Below are 19,897 nucleotides of genomic sequence, written 5' to 3'. Positions count from 1 at the left end.
TTGGATATTGTTGTGGTTGTGTTACAAAGCTCTACAAGATGTGGGCCAGGCCCTGCCCTTCACTCATGCAGCTCCTACTTTCTGATCTGCCTACACCTGACTCTTTGCTGTTTCCCCACCTTAGGGCCTTTGCATTTCCTATTCCCTTTGCCCACAACTCCCTGAGATACCAGCCTGCTTCAATTCCTCACCTCCTTTAGGTTTTTACTCAAATAGGACTTTTCAATGAATCTCCCCTGACCAAATTATTTTATTTTATTTTATTTATTTATTTATTTATTTTTTTAGAGAAAGAGAGAGAATAGGAAGGAGAAAAAAGGAAGAGAAAGAGAGAGAGAGAATGGGGAGGAGGGAGAAGGAAAAGAAAGAGGGAGAGAGAATGGGAGTATTGCTTTCTTGCCCAGGCTAGAATGCAATTTAGTAATGGGTATTGAAAACCTCTTTTATACTGATAATTATACTTAATGATGTAATCAGGAAGGAGTAAGGGAAGAAGATAACAAACAAACAGCCAACCAATATTTAATTTAAACCTATGAAATGCTATGTGATTACTGAGGAGTGATTTACTTCCAATTATATAGTCACCTTTGGAATAGGTGTGAGGTGGTAATGTATGTTTTGTGTATTTGAAGTGGAGAGTACTATAAATATTTATTAAGTTTACTTGTTCCGGGTCTGAGTTCAAGTTCTGAATATCCTTGTTAATTTTCTATCTCGTTGATCTATAGAATCGTTAGCTCTTCTTGTTGCATTGATCCTTTTGCCATTATGTAATGTCATTCCTCGCCTCTTTTGATCTTTGTTGCTTTAAAGTCTACTTTATCAGAGGTGAGAATTGCATCTGCTGCTTTTTGTTTATTAGTTTATTTTTACTCTCTGTTCAATTGGTAAATCTTCCTCCTTCTCTCTGAGTCTTTGTGTATTGTTTCATGTAAGATGGGCCCGGATGCAGCATACCGATGGGTTTTGGCTTTTTATCCAATTAAAATATATGTAAGTTTAATACCAGCATTTGATGCTAGCTGGCTGTTTTGCCCATTAGTTGATGTGAATTTTTTATTGTGTTAAAGTTCTTTGCTTTTTGATATATTTTTGGAAAGGCTGATATTGGTTGTTCCTTTATATGTATAGTGCTTCTTTCAGAAGCTCTTGTAAAGCAGGCCTGGTGGTGGTGAAGTCTCTAAGTACTTGTTTGTTCGCAAAAGATTTAATTTTTCCTTCGCACATAAAGCTTAGTTTGGCTGGATAGGAAATTCTGGGTTGAAAGTTCTTTTCTTTAAGGATGTTAAATATTGGTCCCCACTCTTTTCTGGCTTGTAGGGTTTCTGCTGAGAGATCTGCTGTAAGTCTGATAGGTTTCCCTTTATGGGTAACCTGAACTTTCTCTCTAGCTGCCCTTAGTATTTTCTCCTTCATTTCAACCCTAATAAATCTGGCAATTATGTGCCTTGGGGTTGGTCTTCTTGAAGAATATCTTTGTGGTGTTCTCTGTATTACCTGGAGTTGAATATTACCCTGCCTTGCCAGGTTGGGAAAATTTTCCTGAATGATATCCTGAAGAGTATTTTCCAACTTGGATTCATTCTCTTCATCACATTCAGGTACACCTATCAAATGTAAATTAGGTCTTTTCACATAGTCCCATATTTCCTGGAGACTTTGCTCATTCCTTTTCATCCTTTTTTCTGCATTTTTGTCTTCTCGTTTCATTTCACTGAGCTGGTCCTCGACTTCTGATATCCTTCCTTCCGCTTGATCAATTCGACTGTTTAAACTTGTGCATGCTTCGCGAAGTTCTCGTGTTGTGTTTTTCAGCTCCATCAATTCACTTATATTCTTCTCTAAATTGTCCATTCTCATTAACATTTCGTTAAACCTTTTTTCAAGGTTCTTAGTTTCTTTGCATTGGGTTAGAATAAGTTCTTTTAATTCACAGAAGTTTCTTATCACCCACGTTTGGAAACCTGCTTCTGTTATTGGAATACCGGTGTAATCTATTAAGCCTTGTTCCGTTACTGATGAGGAATTGCAATCCCCTGTAGAGGGAGAGGCATTCTGATTTTGAGTATTCTCTACCTTTTTACGCTGGTTTCTTCCCTTCATTATATATTTGTCCGTCTGTCGTCTTTATAATTACCGACTTTCTAACTGGGTCTCTGACGTCCAACTTGTTGATTCCCTGCGCCGAAATCTGAGCAATCCACTGAGCCGGCCAAAAGAGCGGTGTTAAGATTGATGGTGCTTTTCTGCCCGGGAATATCCGGACTCTGCACCAAGAACTGGCGTGCTAAGGCACCAGCAAAACCGCCACGCCGGCCACAAGAGTCGCCCTGGCGACCCGTGGAGCTCCTCCACTGGGAATCTCGTGGTCCGTGAGCAACTAATATTCGTCTGAAAGTGTGGCTTCCTCTCGTTCTTTGCGCTTTCACTGGGAGGTACGTGCCCGAGCTGCTAATCATCAGCCATCTTGGATCTCTCTCCTATATTAGAATAGCTGGATGATGAATTTTTAAAAAAATTTTTTAAAAAATATTGCTTTCAATACACTTTTAAGCTTTTAATACTTTTTCATGAAAAATTTAAAATGTTTAGACTAGCAGAAAGAATAGTAGAATAGGTATCCATCAATCTACCACCTAGATTTAACAGTTATTAACATTTTTCCATATTTGCTTTATCTCTATTTCTTTTTTGGTCCCGGATTATTTTAAAGTGAATTACAGATATTGTAACACATTTCCCCTAAGTACTTCAGCATGCATCTCCAAAAGAGGTGTGTTCCTACACGACCACAATACCCTTGTCACATAAAACACGATTGGCACTATAACCTAGGTTATTAGTGATATTAAGAAAGTAGTGCCAATCGTGTTTTATGTGACAAACATAAAAAGAAGAAAAACTGGGACTCATTTAAATAGTGCCAATTTTCCTCAAAACGTCTTTTATAGATGCTTCTTCTCACACCATAATACAAAGATGACACTGCACTGAATTGTTAAATTTTGTCATTTAGGTCTCTACTTATCTAGAGCAGTGTCTCTCTCCTTTTTATTTTAAATGAAGAAACTAGGCTGGATATTTTGCAGACTGTCTACATCCTAGATCTGTCTGATAGTTTCCTCACAGTCCTGTTTATCTTGTTTCTCTCTTCCCAGTAATTTCTATACGATGTAAGTTACACTTCAAGCCGGGTTGGATTCAACTTAAATATTTTTGGTGATAATAGCTCAGAGATGGTGACGATGTGTATTTCATATTGCATCACAGCAGGAGGCACTTAATGTCTGGCTGACTGTCCCACTATTTGTGATGCTGTATTGATTACTCTGTTCAAGATGGTGACCACCAGATCCCTCTGCTGTAAAGGAAGACATCTCCTTTTGTGATAAGAAAACAAGCTATGAGTGATACTATCAAGTTTTCCACTAACATTTCACCTAACGATTTTAGTATCTGCTATTGATTCTTTCTGGAATGGATGAACTTTCTCACTAACTAATATTTTCTGACAAAAGGGCAGGCTATAGGGAGACTGAGAAGAGGAGGCATGAAGTCTTCTTTGCTGGAGATTGTTCTGCATGTTACTATTATTATGTATATATGTATTGTTATCTATTGCAGCCTAACAACTCTCCCAAAATATAGTGACATCAAACAACAACAATACATTTATTATGTCTCCTGGTCTCTGTGGGTCAGGAATTTGGGAGGATATGGCTGGGTGCTTCTAGCTTAGGGACTCCAATGTGGTGGTCATCAGATGGAGCTAGAAAAGCAGGAACCTAGAGTATCTAGGGGCTGGCAGGGAGTTTTTCTCTTCGTGTTATCTCAGGGCCCCCCTATGTCATCTTTCTGCATTGGCTGGTGTAGGTTCCCTGCAGCATGGTGTCCTCAGGGTGGTAAGACTTTACTGAATATTTGTGTCTTCCCCAAATTCACATGTTATAATCCTAACCCCCAAGGTGATGCTATTAAAAGGTGGGCTTTTTGGGAGGTGATGAGTCATGAGGGTGGAGCTGTCTTGAGTGGCATGAGTGCCTTTAGGAGAGGTCCTAGATAGAGCTGACATGCCCCTTCTACCATGTGAGGATACAATGGGAGGGTGTCATCTATGAATCAGACACCAAATCTGCTGGTGCCTTCATCTTGGACTCCCCAGCCTCTGGAACTGTGAGAAATGTTTATGTTGTTTCTAAGCCACACTGTTTATGGTATTTTGTTATAGCAGCCTGAGCAGACTAAGACAGTGGCTCAGGGTTCCAGTGTGTTTCCAGTGAGCTGGGTGGAAATGGCCTTGTCCTTTGCAGTTGGCCCTTGGAAGCCAGGTAGGATCACTGCATAGTAGTCTGTTGGTTGACCAGTTATGACAGTTGGCCCAGATTCAAGGGGAAGGGACACACATCCCATTCTTGATAGTGAAAGTGTCAAAACATCAGCAGACATGTTTTAAAACACTATACTCTTTTTATGAACTAAGCATATACATCTGTATTTACTAATATTTGCCTTTAAAAAAGGATCCACAAATTAGTAAATGAGAAAAGCAGAGCAATTAAAAATAAGACAAACAAGAAACAATAAATGGATCAAAGAAACAGATATACCAGGCATCTGGACAGATTATAGTCTGTCCATGAAGGACTTTGGTGTTTGTAGCTGTAGTTGCTGGGTAAAAGGATGTTCACAAATTTATCTGAGAGTTATTTTTTCCCCTTGACACTGACTTTTAGAAGGACTGTATTAAATGTATTCTTTCAGAAGGGCCATTGAGAAAGAGAAAAGTCAATGCCTGGCTTTGGTTGTTCAGAAGATGAAGAAATACTCTTAAGTGGACACTTGTGAAACAATTTTTCTGGGAAAACAGAAATTTGAATACCAATACTAGCTTTTGATTAGTTTCTGCAGGGGAACTAAGATAAGCTGTGAGTATGTTGCCTTCTGAAAATGTAGCACCTGCTCTAATAGGGTCTGGCTCAGGGACCCTTGGCAAAAACTTGTCAGCTCTGGCCATACATGATAATCACAGGGTGGAAGCTACTCTTACAAACCCACATGCCAAAGCTCATTTCTCAATTATGCAATTGTATTCTTTAGACCAATTGAATACAATCTCGGGGGTAGGATATGGGCATCAGTATTTTTTTAAAGCTCCACAACTGATTCCAATATGTGATTAGGGTGTGGAACCATTGCTTTAGAGCAGGGCTTGGTAAACTGTTCTAAAAAGGGCCGTACAGTAAATATTTCCAGATTTGTGGTCATACTGCTTCCATCTCAGAGGTTCAGCTTTGCTTTTCAGTGGGACAGTAGCCATAGACAATGGGCATGATGAATGGGCATGGCTGTGTTCCAATAACACTTTATTTACAAAAACAGGCAGCCGCTGGATTTGACCTATGGGCTCTAGTTTGCTGACTGACACCTTATTTGAAGAACCAGTTAAGTTTCAGCTCTCTTTAATAGCATCTTCCTTGTACACAGAGCCTCAGATGGGCAGACGTGAAAGAAGGGACTACTTTATTGTGACTGTCATGGGCATTTTGAGTGGCAATTTAAATTCTTCTTCTTTTTAATCCCCCGCCAGAGATGAAAGACTATTACAGCAAAAGCAGTAGCCAGAGTATCAAAATTTGTGCCTTTTACCCTGAACCCCAGTTCCCACAATGGGAAGAATTTGGTCCTACATAGATTCCTGCACATGCAATGGGTTGTGTCACAAGAAACACTGAGGGTGGAGGACCAGCCATTCTGTAGCAAGCAGTGGCTTACTTGCTCTCTTTCCTTCCCTCTCTCCCTCCCTCCCTACCTCCCTCCTTCTCTCTCTCTTTCTTTCTTTCTCTTTTTTTTCCTCTTTCTTTTCTTTTGACAAGGTCTCACTCTGCTACCCAGGCTGGAGTGCAGGGGCATGATCTTGGCTCACTGCAACCTCTGCCTCCTGGGTTCAAGCAATTCTTGTGCCTTGGCCTCCTGAGTGGCTGGGATTACAAGCCCACACAACCACTCCCAGCTAATATTTTTGTATTTTTTGATAGAGGCGGAGTTTCACCATGTTGGCTAGGATGGTTTTGAACTCCTGACCTCAAGTGATTCACCTACCTCGGCCTCCCAAAGTGCTGGGATTACAGGAGTGAGACACGGTGCCCAGCCTTTCCCTCAGCTCTCAAGGTATACATTGCAAATGCAACCCGGAAAAATGACCCCAATAAAGAGCCTTGCATTTTTGGCATATCCAGCAGGAATATGCAGGAATGCAAAAAGCCCATGGAGAACCATCTCCCAACATCAGCACATGTCCCTGAAGTGAAAATTAACCTGTTTCATAAAGAAATAGACAAGAAAATGTGCAATTACTAATGTTTTAAACTATATAAACTAACAACTACCTTACCAAAACTTAGACTTGAGTATCTTTTGAAAAATCAGGTAATAGTGATATTTCCTTTTCAAGCACTGTCCTGGTTCCTTATATTAAAACTAGACTCTATATCAGGATGACCAGAGTTTGAACTCTGGAGGCATGGCCCATGAATACAAATATCTTTTCTGTCCCCTATCATTTCTTTCTATCTTTTATTCATTGTTTTTTTGTCCCCTACTATTTCTTATTTCTTTCTTACAAAGTTAAAAATTCTAAATTATTTGTCTTTTACATTAAAAGGAAGGGGGTTAATTCTCAAGCTTATGTATTTCTTTGCATAGCATCCTCCTCCCACTCCAGCTCTCCTCCCACACAAATCTTCTGTTGTTAGGACATAGATTTTTGGAACTAGGAGTGACCTTAGAGATTGTCTCCTTTCTGGTCCTCTAGAAGGGCTCTGACTTGCCCAACATGGCTAGGGCAGGAACCAGGAGGGCAGGACCAGAATTCTGGCCTTGAGTGTCCTGTCTAGAGGTCAGCTAACTCGTCCCCTCTGCCTCCCTCCTCTCTGAATTCACACTTGATACCCGCTTTTCAACTTCTTCAAACATTAACGTGTTCTCTGACCCGCTCCTCTGCCTCTTTCTGGATCCTAGACCTTGACATGGTCTTGATTTGTTCTCTAGTCAATGTAAACTATTTGAGGATGGGGTAGTGCATTGTCCTGCGTTCTCCATCAGCTGTACAGCTGATGGTGAGAAGTGAGAGGTGACACAATTATTGGAGGACAGGATTGAGGGCCCCCAACTTACTGTGGTTTGACTCCTGAATTGTAGACTTTATGACAGTGTGAAAGTGATATGTATTTAGTAACGGTGTACTTGAAATTTTGACCTTTCCCTGGGCCAGCAATTTGCAGAATGATGCTCTCACGATGCCAGGCAGCAGCAGTGAGCCGCAGCTCCCATTCAGATGCACAATCAGCAGGGTAAACAACTGATACGGCACTCTACAGTAAACCGTATTCAGTAAATTACATGAGACATTAGACGTCATTATGAAACTGGCTTTGTGTTAGGTGATTTTGCCCAACTGTAGGCTAATAGAAATGTTCAGAGCATCTTAAAGGTAGGCTAGGCTAAACTATGATGTTTGGTAAGTTAAACATTGTTGGGGGAAACCCCGCAAGAGCTGAGGCAAGGGTTTGAAGCCTCAGCATGTTCTCATATAAGCATAGAATTAGAAAAGAATTAGAGATATAGTTACATAGTTCTTCCTATATATAATCATAATCACATAGCTATTCATATGTAATCAAAAATATATACATATATAATCATATAATCTTTAATCTTACTAATAAGTCTCAGGTCAAGAAGTATGGGACTAAAGTGGCATTGAAAAAGAGGTGACCCGAAGGCAAGATGCTCTAAGTCCTCTGTCACACCCGCATAAGGCTGCTGGAGGACACCTTGGCTGTGTGACAGTGTCAGTGCTGTGAAAACACCCCCTGTTTAGCCAGCTAGGGAAGGAGACGTCCAAGATGGCTGAGATGTCTCCTTCCCCGGAGGGGTTGGGAGAAAACCCTGCTTCACCAAGCTCTTGTGGTAAGCCTGACGGCTGTCAGGGAGGCACACAGACATCCGGGGACTTAATTGTCTCTACGTGGTGCTGCGCTTCAGCGGTCACATTCCATGGCTACTTTCAAGTTCTGCTTCTGCACCTGGTTCCTCTTTTTCTTAGAAGACAAGAATTAGTAATAGTAACATAAATCTTAGTGACCTTGTTATTTCTTGACAAGTATGAAAAAAGTGCTGACGCTTTAGGTTTTCTCCTTGCCTCAGCTTCTTCAAAGTCCTGGGCCTCCTATCTCCAAGACATGTGATTTACCTGGCCCTGTCATTGACTGCCATTACCTCATCCTACCTGCCCTGCCCCCTGCTTTGTACTCAATAAAAGTCACAGTGTCCAGGCACTTGGGGCCACTGCTGGTGTCCACGCTTTGGGTAGCAGTGGACCCCTGGGCCCAAACTCTCTTTTCTTTATCTCTGTGTATTGTGTCTTTATTTCTGATTTCTCATCTTCACACCAGCAGGGAGGGACTCATGGGACCCTGTAGGGCTGGACCCTACAAAACATATTAAATGCATTTCCAACTGGATATTTTCAACCAACAATGGGTTTACTGGGGTGTGAGCTCATTGTAAGTCAAGGAGCATCCATAGTCCCTTCAGACTCAAGTCTAAAACTGTCCCTTTCCTCTGAAAATACCTTCACAAAAGGTACAAGCAGAAAACTGCTTATTAATGCTGGACAATCTTCCCCTGCCCCTAACCTTTTCCCAAATCCTTTTCAGTCAGACTTGGAAGACCCTTCCCTCTCCTGGCCCCGTTTTTAGGCCTCTCTATTCTTTTAGCTTCTTTTAGAAGACAGTCCACATTGTGTTATTGTCAGTGCTGGCTTAATCCTGGGCCAGTTTCCATCTGTGTAATCTTTTGCGTAATCTCATCTGCTCTCACAATTTTGAATTCCAAAAATACTCACACAGCTTCCTTATCTCTGCCTGGTATTTTTGCAGTTGCCTACTAGCTAAAATAATCCATTTAAAATTCTTGTCATATGTCAAAGAATTTAGGGAAGAATGGCATTTTCACATTTTGACTGCATTACTAAATAACTTTACACTGGATTCATCAGCTCTCTTTGCTTTTATTTTTCTTTTAGTTGTTTTATGTGCATGAATTTCCAGTTGTATGAGGTGTAAGAATAATTAAATGAAAAGCTATGGAAAATTTTGGAGATCTTGATTTCTCTTGGTTTTAATTACTGACTGTATTCAGTGTCTAGGTGATAATTTGATTCTGAAATGATTCCTATGAGCAAACACTCTATGTATTCCTATATAAAAAGGCTAATTGAAACAATCAAATATCATTTCTCACCTGTTAAGCTACCCTTAATTATTAAAATAATTATTTTCTGTCTTTGTGGTGCTTTGGTAAAACTGGTAGCAGTGTAAATTGAAGTATCTTTTTTAGAAAGCCAGTTGGCAATATTCAAAGGGATGCTTTTACAATAAAAACAGAAGGTGTATCTTACTGTGTTTGAATATAATTAAAATGTTCAAAGAGAGGAAATGTTCAGAGGATGCAAGGGTTGGGAAGTGGGATGTGGGACCTGGTAGCACTGGGCTAGTTCAAAGATTGTATTTGGATTTTCTATATGCTTGAGGATGGGGCTTTGTGGACTCTAGTAGAAGTCTCAGGGCTTTTTAATTTAACTCTGAGACTTTTGTTTGGACCAAAGACTCCCTTTTCCAAAGTTCCACCTATCGCATTCTCCTGCCAAAACTTTCCAGTAGGAAGTAATGAGATGGAGGGGGCAAAGCCATGTGCCTGGCGGGGGTGAAGTTCCTCCTGTCCTCTCTGTGCTCAGGGTAGTGGGTCACTGCTCTGGCTTGTCAGCTTTCCTCTGAGAAGCAGGAAATCAAAAGGCAGACCGTGGTGCCGGTAAGTATGGCCTGGGAGTCATCTTCCAGGTCTCCCACTGCCTGGCTATCCTCAGGATTTCATTCTTTTACATAGAAACACCTGAATCAAGACAAAACTGCATCTGGCACTTTATTGATTTTTTTTTCCCACATTTGATCTCTTCCAGCATTAACCAAGCCAAAAGTAGTCTGGAGGTTTGAGTGTTGCAACAATTAGCCACCTGTATTTTATGTGGAAAAAAAATACGATTTTCCAGGCTTGGCTCAGCCATTTTGTGTTGATTATACTGAGTACATTGAAGTGAGGTGACTGAATTTTGCACACATTAGAAGCAGCTAAAACTCTGTAAACCTTGTATTATAATTGGGAAAACAGAGCTCTGTTCCAGCATCGTATCATTCCCTGAGTTCTCTTGTGATATCACACTAACTTTCTCAGCAAAGCTAAGCAGATTAGTTGGCGGGGGTAGTAAGTAACTTGGTTGCAATAGAAATTCTTTCTGGTTAGGAAAAATAAAAGGCAGTGATAGGTCACTGAACATTCTGGGAACAGTCATGCCTCTGCCTTTTGTCCCTGACAGAGAAGATAAAGTCACATGTAGATGAGGCTGAAGAGGATTTCTTTGTGTTGCCAGCAAAGCTCTGTTTCAGTTATTTATTGATGTGAAACACAAATTTCTAACTTAATGGCTTAAAACAACAACGATGTATGATTATGACATTCTGTGGGTCCAGGAGTGGGGCTTATCTGGGTGGTTCTTCTCCACTGCATGATGTTGACTGGGTCACTTGTGCAGCTGCACTCAGTTGGGAGCTAAGCTGGGGTGGCACATCCAAGGTGGCCTCTCATTGTCCAGCACTTTTATCAGATGGCCCTCTGATAGTTCAGTAGTCTAGTCTGGACTTCTTATGGCATCACAGCTGGCTCTGAGAATGTAAAAGTAGAAGCTGCCAGGCCTAATTAGGCCTGGACCTGGGACTGGCACAGCACTGGCACTCATTTAATTGGCCAGAACAAGTCACAAGACCAAATGAGATTCAAAGGGAAGGGATATAGCCTCCAACGCTTGGTGGGCTGGGGTGTCTGGGGGGAAAGTAGGGTTGAGGCAACTTGTCTCCTGGAGGGTCCAAGCACAGATAGGATTATGTTTTTCTTTAGATAACCCAGCTGAAATTTATTATGCAAATATTATAAATCACGAAGTATTAATATTAATATTATTTATTTAAATAAAGGAATTTTATAAATGATAACATGCTTCAATAAATCAAATTCTTGCCTAATGGAAAGGCATAATTGAAAAGCTTTTAGAAAATGTAAAGCTTGAAGTCCTTATTTCACGTAGGAAAATATCAAAGCGTCTATAAATATTTTACTTGATTAAATTAATCATTTTTCAGTTTTAAGTTATTAAGTTTTTGTTTGCCGGGTTGACAGAGAATAGACTAGAAATACCTCTTAACTCCCAGCTCAGTACTTATCTTTCTGTCTACCTCTGATCATAACTTGGCAGTTGTTCCTGAAGAAAATCTAACTTTTTGGTTTTCTTTGCCACAATCCAGTGTCTGGCCTTTGGCACTACTGACATTTTGAGCTTAATGATTCTTTGTTGTTGGGGGTTGTCTTGTGCATTGTGGGATGTTTAGCAGTATCCTGGGCCTCTGTCCACTGCCATAATCCAAGGCACTGACATTTCCTCGGTTACAGTTCCTCAACTGTCTACATGATCGGGATTGAGAATTAACTATTTTCCCTATCAAAAACTCAGGCACAGGTCTGATAAAGAGCTCCCCCGGCCCCAATTTGTACATTCAATTATAGAAAAATGTTTTAAGTTATAAATTAAATGTATAAAATTATAACTTTGATTTTATTACATACATTATACAGATTATCTTAAAAAAAAAAAAAACCAATTCCTGAAAGTTCAGCTGTTTTGGCAAATTGAGGAGGTATGGTTCATAGGATTTTTTTGCAAACCTAAACTGGTAACTGTTGGCAAATGTCAATTGTTATCTTTTACCTTACTTCCATCTTCAGTGGAATCCAGCTGGAGGGATGATGTTAAATAATAGTGTGTTCATAAAACACAAAGTGAAGCAGAGATTTGGCAAAATGTCTAGTTGATTTGAAACAAGTAGACCAGAACATATTCAGTTTAAAAACACTTCCCGATTCAAGTATTATCCAGGCTGACTTTCTACACTAATCAAATTGTTTAAAGTATTCATTTCACTTGGTATTGTGTCAAAACAGCTGAAGTACCTGATAAATTATTCTTTCCTAGTTGTTTATGACTCCAAGTATATGTATTACAAAACTGAATTTGATCTGACAGTTTCCATCTCTCTTTCCCATGTGGATGATAATGTTGATGGAACTATAGAAGCAACACCAACAATGAAATTAAATAATTTGGAGGTTTCTTGCTTAGGAAATCTAGGCAGCATTAGAAAGTGCCCGGGGAGGCAAAGCAGAGTGAACCCAAATGCTTCCGTCTTGATTGTTTAACAGTTGTTAAAAGCCAGTCAGCTCACATTTATTTATCCTTCAATTTCATAAATGGACCTGCAAAAATTTGCAAATAAATCTACGCAGCTTTGTCATACATAAATGTGTGCTTGAATTCATTCCTTCATTTGCATTTTTGAACTTTCCCAAATACAAATACCTACAATAGCCCAATATGCTTGTTCTGCTCATTTGGAAAAGCTGCCTGATGGTTTTCCCTTTGGCATTTTGAAAAACTGCTAGCTGCAGATGCTAAATAACTCTCAAGTCTGTGTGAGTTAATATTTCTGCTGAGTTAATCAAATAAAAAATACAGTTGAAATCTCAACCAGAAGATGCTATCTATCTTCTGACAAGTACTCGACTGTGATAATGAAATGCCGCCTGGCTTAGCCTTAAATTTTGAAGTTCAGATCCCTATTGAATAATTTTTGAAGTCTGGTTTCCTATAACTTTTTAAGTTACATATGAACTTAAAATTTGTTTTGCCCAATGATGTGAAATAAAGACTTGATATGGTTAATTAAGGTGAATTTGGCGACATAATTAAACTTACATCTTGATAACTTGCCTTCTCTCTGGTTATCTCCTCTGTCTTTTCTTCCCACCCTACCATGAGACTTGATTTTAGCATCTGTCCTGATCTTCTTTACTCTGACCCACATTTAAATTTGAATTACCTTTAATTACACTCATAAGGTGCCCAGTTTTCTCTGTGAAAGAATTGTCCTACAGATTTCCATAGTTACATAAGAATCAGGCCCATTAATTTCTCTGTTGATTTTAATTTCTCCTGAGTATCAAATCTTTGGCAAAAGTATAATAATTCACCAGGAGACTAAGAAAGAAAAAGAAACAACATTCCAGATCAGAAGTAATTTCTATGAAGACACAAATTATTGTGATCATTGAGGACATTTGGTTCCCTGAACCAGAATGTTACTAGCCCAGCTACACAGAATAGTACATGTTCAGGCTCCAAAAGAAATGTCATAAGATCTGTTGTACCTTTTGATTAATTTCCTGTTAGACTTTTCTGGAAAAGAAATGAGTCTGGGATAGGAACTCACTACCTTTGTTTCTCTGAAGCCTGTCTTTAAGGCAGGGTTGCAATGTACGATGTTTTGGAGAAATGGATTGCTGAATCCAGTTTGGATGGCTGCATATAAAGACGGAAAGGGCCTCCTGTGTGAAGGCCACAGTGTTGTCTCCCCACCTCCAGGTCAAGGCTTGTTCTGTTCTCTCACATTTTCCCTGCAAATGACCAGTGAAAACTTGACATTAAGATCAACAAGCCCAAAAGAATGTCTTATCCCAGCATGTTGCACAGAATAGGTGTTGAGTAAACATCCAATAGCAAATCTGGCATTTAAACTTCTATTACTTTGTGAAAGCCCCTTGAGTTGCTGACTTCACTGCTCTTTTATTCTTTTCAGAGTTTAAGATTGGGGGTATTTTAGGTAAAGTCTCACAAGACGTTTGCGTCTTGGTAGGCCCTTTGCACCCAGAGGGCCCTGTCTTCAGTTTCACATGTTCAGGACTGTATTAAAGACCCTGGCACACTAGATCGCATGGGAGCTGGGAAAAGTGAGTGGGAGTATCCTACAGGATACTTCATCAATCTAATTAAGAATTCCTATGCAATTTTAGACAGGGGTGACATTGTCCTTGAAGAGGTGAAAATTGATTCTTAGGGGATTGCAGAAATTTAGATGTTACAATGGTTTGTGGCCCCCCAAAGCTCCATGCTACCTGATAAAATCATAGTCCTTAATATTTAATTTCTCTCAGTAGGGAGAAATTTAATTTCAAATTAAAATTTATTAATTAATGTAAAGTTTAAATAATTTTCTTTCTCCATAGAGGTACAATAATGAAAAAGAAAAAAAAAGGCAGAGAAACACGGTTCTGGGGTATATATCTCTTCTGTGGCTTTGGAAACTGCCCATGATAAATATTCTCTTATCTCCCTCAGGTAAAACCAGTACTTTAAACATATTGCCTCTACCGTGGCTCTTTTTTTTTTTTTTTTGAGATGGAGTTTCGCTCTGTCATCCAGGCAGGAGTGCAGGAGTGCGTGGCATGATCTTGGCTCACTGCAGCCTCTGCCTCCTGCTTTCATGCACTTCTCCTGCCTCGGCCTCCTGAGTAGCTGGGACTACAGGTGCACACCACCACACCTGGCTAATTTTTGTATTTTTAGTAGAGACGGGGTTTCACTGTGTTGGCCAGGCTGGTCTCAAACTCCTGACTCAGGTGATCCACCCACCTCGGCCTCCCAAAGTACTAGGATTACAGCATGAGTCACCATGCCTGGCCACCCACTGTGGCTCTTCTTAAGATGAACTCTTGAGGCAGTAACTGGAAGGAACCTTTCACATATGCTGGAGACAGACAACCAAATGCCGCACCTGCTCTGAATCTACTCATACCTCCTTGTCCTAGTTCCCACCACATATTCCCAAACCTTCTATCTCTCCCAAGAGGCAGCTCTCTCTAAATGGCCAATAAAGGCTGGACTTTGGAAAAGGCAAGTCCTACTTTGGACCAACTGTAAGTTTCTTATGCTTTTGTTTTTCTCTTTTGCAAATGTTCATATAATTCCTTCCAGACACAATTTCTGAGGCAGCTGCTTCTCTCCCTGGTGTGCCCAGCTGGGAGTTACCTGCCCTTGACATTGGAAAAGATATGCAAATAACTCCATTAATCCTTAGGGACCCGTGATGACCTCCCTTCAAGTATTCATTCTACCTGGGCACTCACACCCAATCATAGCTAAGTCTGGACTCACCTAGATGATCTCACTTGAATCCTGCTGCAGGAAGATGAGGCTGCTGGATATCATATCCTCTTTATAAACAACAATAACAATGTTGGTTAAAATAGATCTAGTGACTTACCCAAGATCACACAGCTAGTACGTAGGAAGGTCAAGACAGCTTCCTCCAACAACACACACACTGGAATGTTTGTTCTCTGAGGTCAGGAACCATGCTGTTGCTCACTGCCACGTTCCCAAGGTCTAGCAGAGGCCCCAGCATATAGCAGGAGTTCAGTCAGTATTTTTTAAATGAACACAGTTCTCTGAGCCTGGGCTGTCAGATCACCAAGACAATGCAGGAAAGTTTCCAAAATATGTGGGTCTATTCATCTGTCCCACAGCCGATTTTACACTGGCAGCTACCGCCTTCATTTTAAGAAGCGTAAAACAATCGCTGCAGCCACTTCTTACCCCGGATCTGAGAGCCTTGCCACGGTTCAAGGACAGCTTGTCTTCTCGGCTGTATTTCGTTCAAATTAATTAAGTGCAATTATTGTTGAGAGACAAGATCTTCTTGTTATTTAAATCCCTTGTATTAGGAGCTCCAAACTGTACACAGAGGTGAGACCACTCTCATTTCTGTTTTCAATAAAGTTTACACACGACACAAATGCACTTGCTATGGGCTGAATGTTTGTGTGCCCCCAAAATTCATTTGTTGAAATCTAATCTGCAAGGTGATGCTATTAAGAGGTGGGGCCATCAAAAGTCTAACTTGATCTTAAACTTTTAGGCCCCTTGGACTGTGAGCAATAAATTTCTGTTGTTTATAAGTCATCTGGTTTATGGTGTTTTTTGCTATAACATTTGAACAGACCAACACAGTGCTAAGTAAAAATATGCGTGTACTTCAGAAGATAGAAAATGCCCTACAAAATTAAGTTTACTTCTCTTGCAATCAATCATTTATGATGAGAAAGAGGGAGATATAATGAACTGTCACAGATTTTGTACACAAACATAAACTAACTTTCTTCTGTATCAGCTTCTGATGGGAAGTGTGTTTTGGTTAGCTCAGTAGATGTGGGATAAATACATTCCCAAATGAAGAAAATCAGCCACTCACGTAGCCAGTCATGCGCCAACAGCACTTATTATGCACAGGCACTGTTAGGCAATGAGGACGACAGAGACGGATTGGGAAAAAATCTTGTCATTGCTAAGATTACAATAGATTAGGGTGGGTAAAACATGACGTAATCACATTGCAAGATAGGAAATGAGAAGTATAAAAGACAATGTTTTATTTAAGGTGTTTATTAAGGTGTTTAAAGAAGGGAAGAATTTTTTCCCACTTTGGGGGATAGGGTAAGAGATAGTCCTTAGTACTTAATTTCTCTCATTAGGGAGAAATTTAATTTCAAATTAAAATTTATTAATTAATTTAAAGTTCAAATAATTTTTTTTCTCCACAGAGGTACAATAATGAAAAAGACAAATTAAAATTTATTAATTAATTTAAAGTTCAAATAATTTTTTTTCTCCACAGAGGTACAATAATGAAAAAGAAAAAAAAAAAGGTTGAGAAACACGGTTCTGGAGTACACATCTCTCTGTGGCTTTGGAAACTGCCCATGATAAATATTCTTTTATCTCCCTCAGGTAAAACCAACACTTTGAACATATTTCCCACTGTGTCTCTTCTTTTTTTTTTCAGATGGAGTCTCGCTCTGTCACCCAGGCTGGAGTGCAGTGGCATGATCTTGGCTCATTGCAGCCTCTGCCTCCTGGGAGGATCAGATAAACAGTGTGGAGGTAATATTTAGTAGGGTCTTAAATTAAGGAGTAGCCTGGATTATAGCTATTGAAAACAAGAAGGAAAGAATAATCCAGGCAGAGAATATGACAAATGACATAGAAGCAGAAAAATGAAGGTGAAGGGACAACGCCCAGCGTAATTGGAGTGTGTGGCCCTGATTCTTGGAAACTAACCATAGAAGGTGCTGGAAGCTGTGGGAGTCAGTAGGGCTATTGTCATTCTGGAGTCTTATTGAAATGGCTTTTCATGTTCCTTTAAATTAGGCATGGCCATGTATCTTAATTTGACTTGCCATAAAGGTGGACCCTGAGACAAAATCTTGGGTGCAGTGTAGCATATGTGGAAGGTGATCTCAGGAAACAAAAGGGAGGAAGTGGTCACACCTATAATCCCAGCACTTTGGGAGGCCGAGGAGGGCAGATTACCTGAGGTCAGGAGTTTGAGACCAGCCTGGCCAATGTAGTGAAACTCTGTCTCTACTAAAATATAAAAATTAGCCAGGTGTGGTGGTGCCTGCCTGTAATCCTGGCTACTCAGGAGGCTGAGGCAGGAGAATTGCTTGAACCCAGGAGGCAGAGGTTGCAGTGAGCCTTGATTGCACCACTGTACTCTAGCCTGGGCAACAACAGCGAAACTCTGTTTAAAAAAAAAAAAAAAAAAAGTGGGAAGTGGGAAAGTGAGACAGGGATGAGGGAAAAATTGTGGGCAACTGGTGGTCAATTCTAATGAGGCCACTCAGGGAAAAAAAGTGAATCTTGCCTCAGAATTGTGTCATTAAAAAAACAAAAGAGGGATACTGGGGCATTGATCACCAGCTACCACCCTCCCATTGTTGAACATTGCTGCAGTGGCATTATCACTCTTGTGTTTCCAGATTGCACTTGTGTGTGTGGAACCAGCCCTGGTGCTGGGAAAAGTCCCTGGGAATAGGAGAGAGAAGCAAGCATTTGAGGTAGAAGCTGCCAGCTTGCTGGGAACTGGACTGTGCTCCAGGAGAGCTCCAGCAGCTAAGGTGAGGTGGGCAGGGCCTCATTGTATCTGCTACAGCACAGATCTTAATGTTGGTCAACAGAACTTGAGCGAAAGTGAGAAATGTCACTTCTGGTGGAAACTTTAAGAAACAACTCATGATTTCCATATTCTTTCCCCCTGTTGGGGCAACAATGATGGTTCAAATGATGGGGGGGTCCCTTCACTTGTCCTGAAATGAGAAGATGTGGAATGGAACTAGCAGCTGACTCACAGTGGACAGACACATAGCAAGAGTGAGAAAGAAACCTATTTTTTATAGGCACATAAGATTTTAAGGGTTGTGATTGGTACAACATAGCTGATCCCAATCTGACTGATGCATATATATTCTGAAGGGATTTGCTCCACGTTGGTTAATTATGGCAAGATACCACAAAAATCCAATGGTACAAACAGGATAGAAATGTTTTGTTTTCTTTTTTCCTTTTTCTTTTTCCAGAAATGGTCTTGCTCTATAGCTCAGGCTGGAGTGCATTGGTGTGACCATAGTTTGAACTCCTGGGCTCAAGTGATCGTCCTTCTTCAGCCTTCCAAGTAATTAGGACTACAGGAATGTAGCAGTACACCCAGTTAATTTTTAAATTTCTTATGGAGATGGGGTCTTGCTATGTTACCCAGGCTGGTCTGAACTCCTGACCTCAAGCAATCCTCCCACCTTAGCCTCCCAAACTGCTGGGATTACAGGTGTGAACCACTGTGCCTGGTCTAGAAGTATATTTCTAAAATCTGGTTAAAGAGGGATCCAGGTTCCTTTTATCTTGTTCCTTTGCCACTTCCTAGGGCAGGAGTCAGGAAGCTTGTTCTGCAGAGGGCCAGATAGTAAGTATCTTAGGTTTTGTGGGTCATATGGCCTTTTCATTACAGCTACTCCAACTCTGTCGTTGGAGAGGCAACCAGTCATACACAATGTAAATGAATGAGTGGGTCTATGTTTAAATAAAACTTTATTTTTTATTTACAAACATAAACAGCAGACCAGATTTGATCCATTTGCAGATCCCTGATTTAGACTTTAAATAGCATCCACGTGCTCACTTTGGTAGCACAAATACTAAAACTGTAATAATTCAGAAAAGGTTAGTTTGGTCCCTGTGCAAAGATAACATGAACAATTCAGCAAATGCATTGGTCTTTGACGCAATCTTGCATTGAGCTGTAAAGAGGTGCCATCTGGGGAAGATGCTGGATTTCTAGGCAATTCCAAATAAGGAGCAGTGCTTGGGTGTCATGACTGGGTTTAAGGTGCTGAGGCGGCTTCTTAGGCTCCGCAATTTGACTCCAAGCATAAGCAAAATAAATAGCCAGGTTCTTGGGAACTGACTCTTTCTCAGCAGACACACAGAGTGCTGTGTATGTTAGAATGCCAGTTCACTCCTTTGTAACACAAGTATAGATTTCAGGTAGACTGGATGTTTGTATTCTTTAGTCAATGTCTTTTCTTCCTGTAAGCAAGCAGCATGGGAAGACAAACTCATACTTGAACACTGAGAACTAGAATCAGAACTGGAAAGAGAGTTGGATGTTCTAGTGGATGATGATAGCCAGATGTGTCTGTTTCTACCAGAGGGATGTATCTGCCATGTAGGTCTGATTATGATACTTTCTCCTTGGACTGCCTCTCTCTGGTACTCCTTTATTTAGCGTATTCCCCACACCCTCCATGCTAAATAAAGCTTCAGCTTGGTAGCCAATTTATCTAAGGTAATGATGTGTATCTGTGTTCTGGTTCATTATGTGATCTCATTTTTAGGTTCTTGGAGAGTTCCTCATTTTTTCCATTGGCTAGCAACCAATAATTATATATTTTTTATTGAAAAGTAGAATGTAAAAAGTCTAACTATAAAAATCAGAAGATATAGGTGAATGTGTAGTATTTTGATAGGAAACCAGGTTTAAAAGCAAGAGCAACAACAAAAAAT

General features: G+C 40.3%; 1 non-coding gene across 1 annotated transcript; it reads left to right on the top strand.

Moving 5' to 3' along the window:
• The first annotated feature begins 19,005 nt into the window (after positions 1–19,005).
• On the top strand, positions 19,006–19,112 carry LOC135276129 (U6 spliceosomal RNA). Its single transcript, XR_010343693.1, has one exon. It is a non-coding gene; the product is annotated as a U6 spliceosomal RNA (small nuclear RNA).
• The last annotated feature ends 785 nt before the right edge of the window (positions 19,113–19,897 follow it).

This window comes from Aotus nancymaae, unplaced genomic scaffold (genome assembly GCF_030222135.1).
Source record: "Aotus nancymaae isolate 86718 unplaced genomic scaffold, 86718_ANA_hifiasm-v0.15.2.pri h1tg000020l, whole genome shotgun sequence".
NCBI lineage: Eukaryota > Metazoa > Chordata > Mammalia > Primates > Aotidae > Aotus > Aotus nancymaae.
This window is presented reverse-complemented; position numbering and strand designations above follow the sequence as displayed.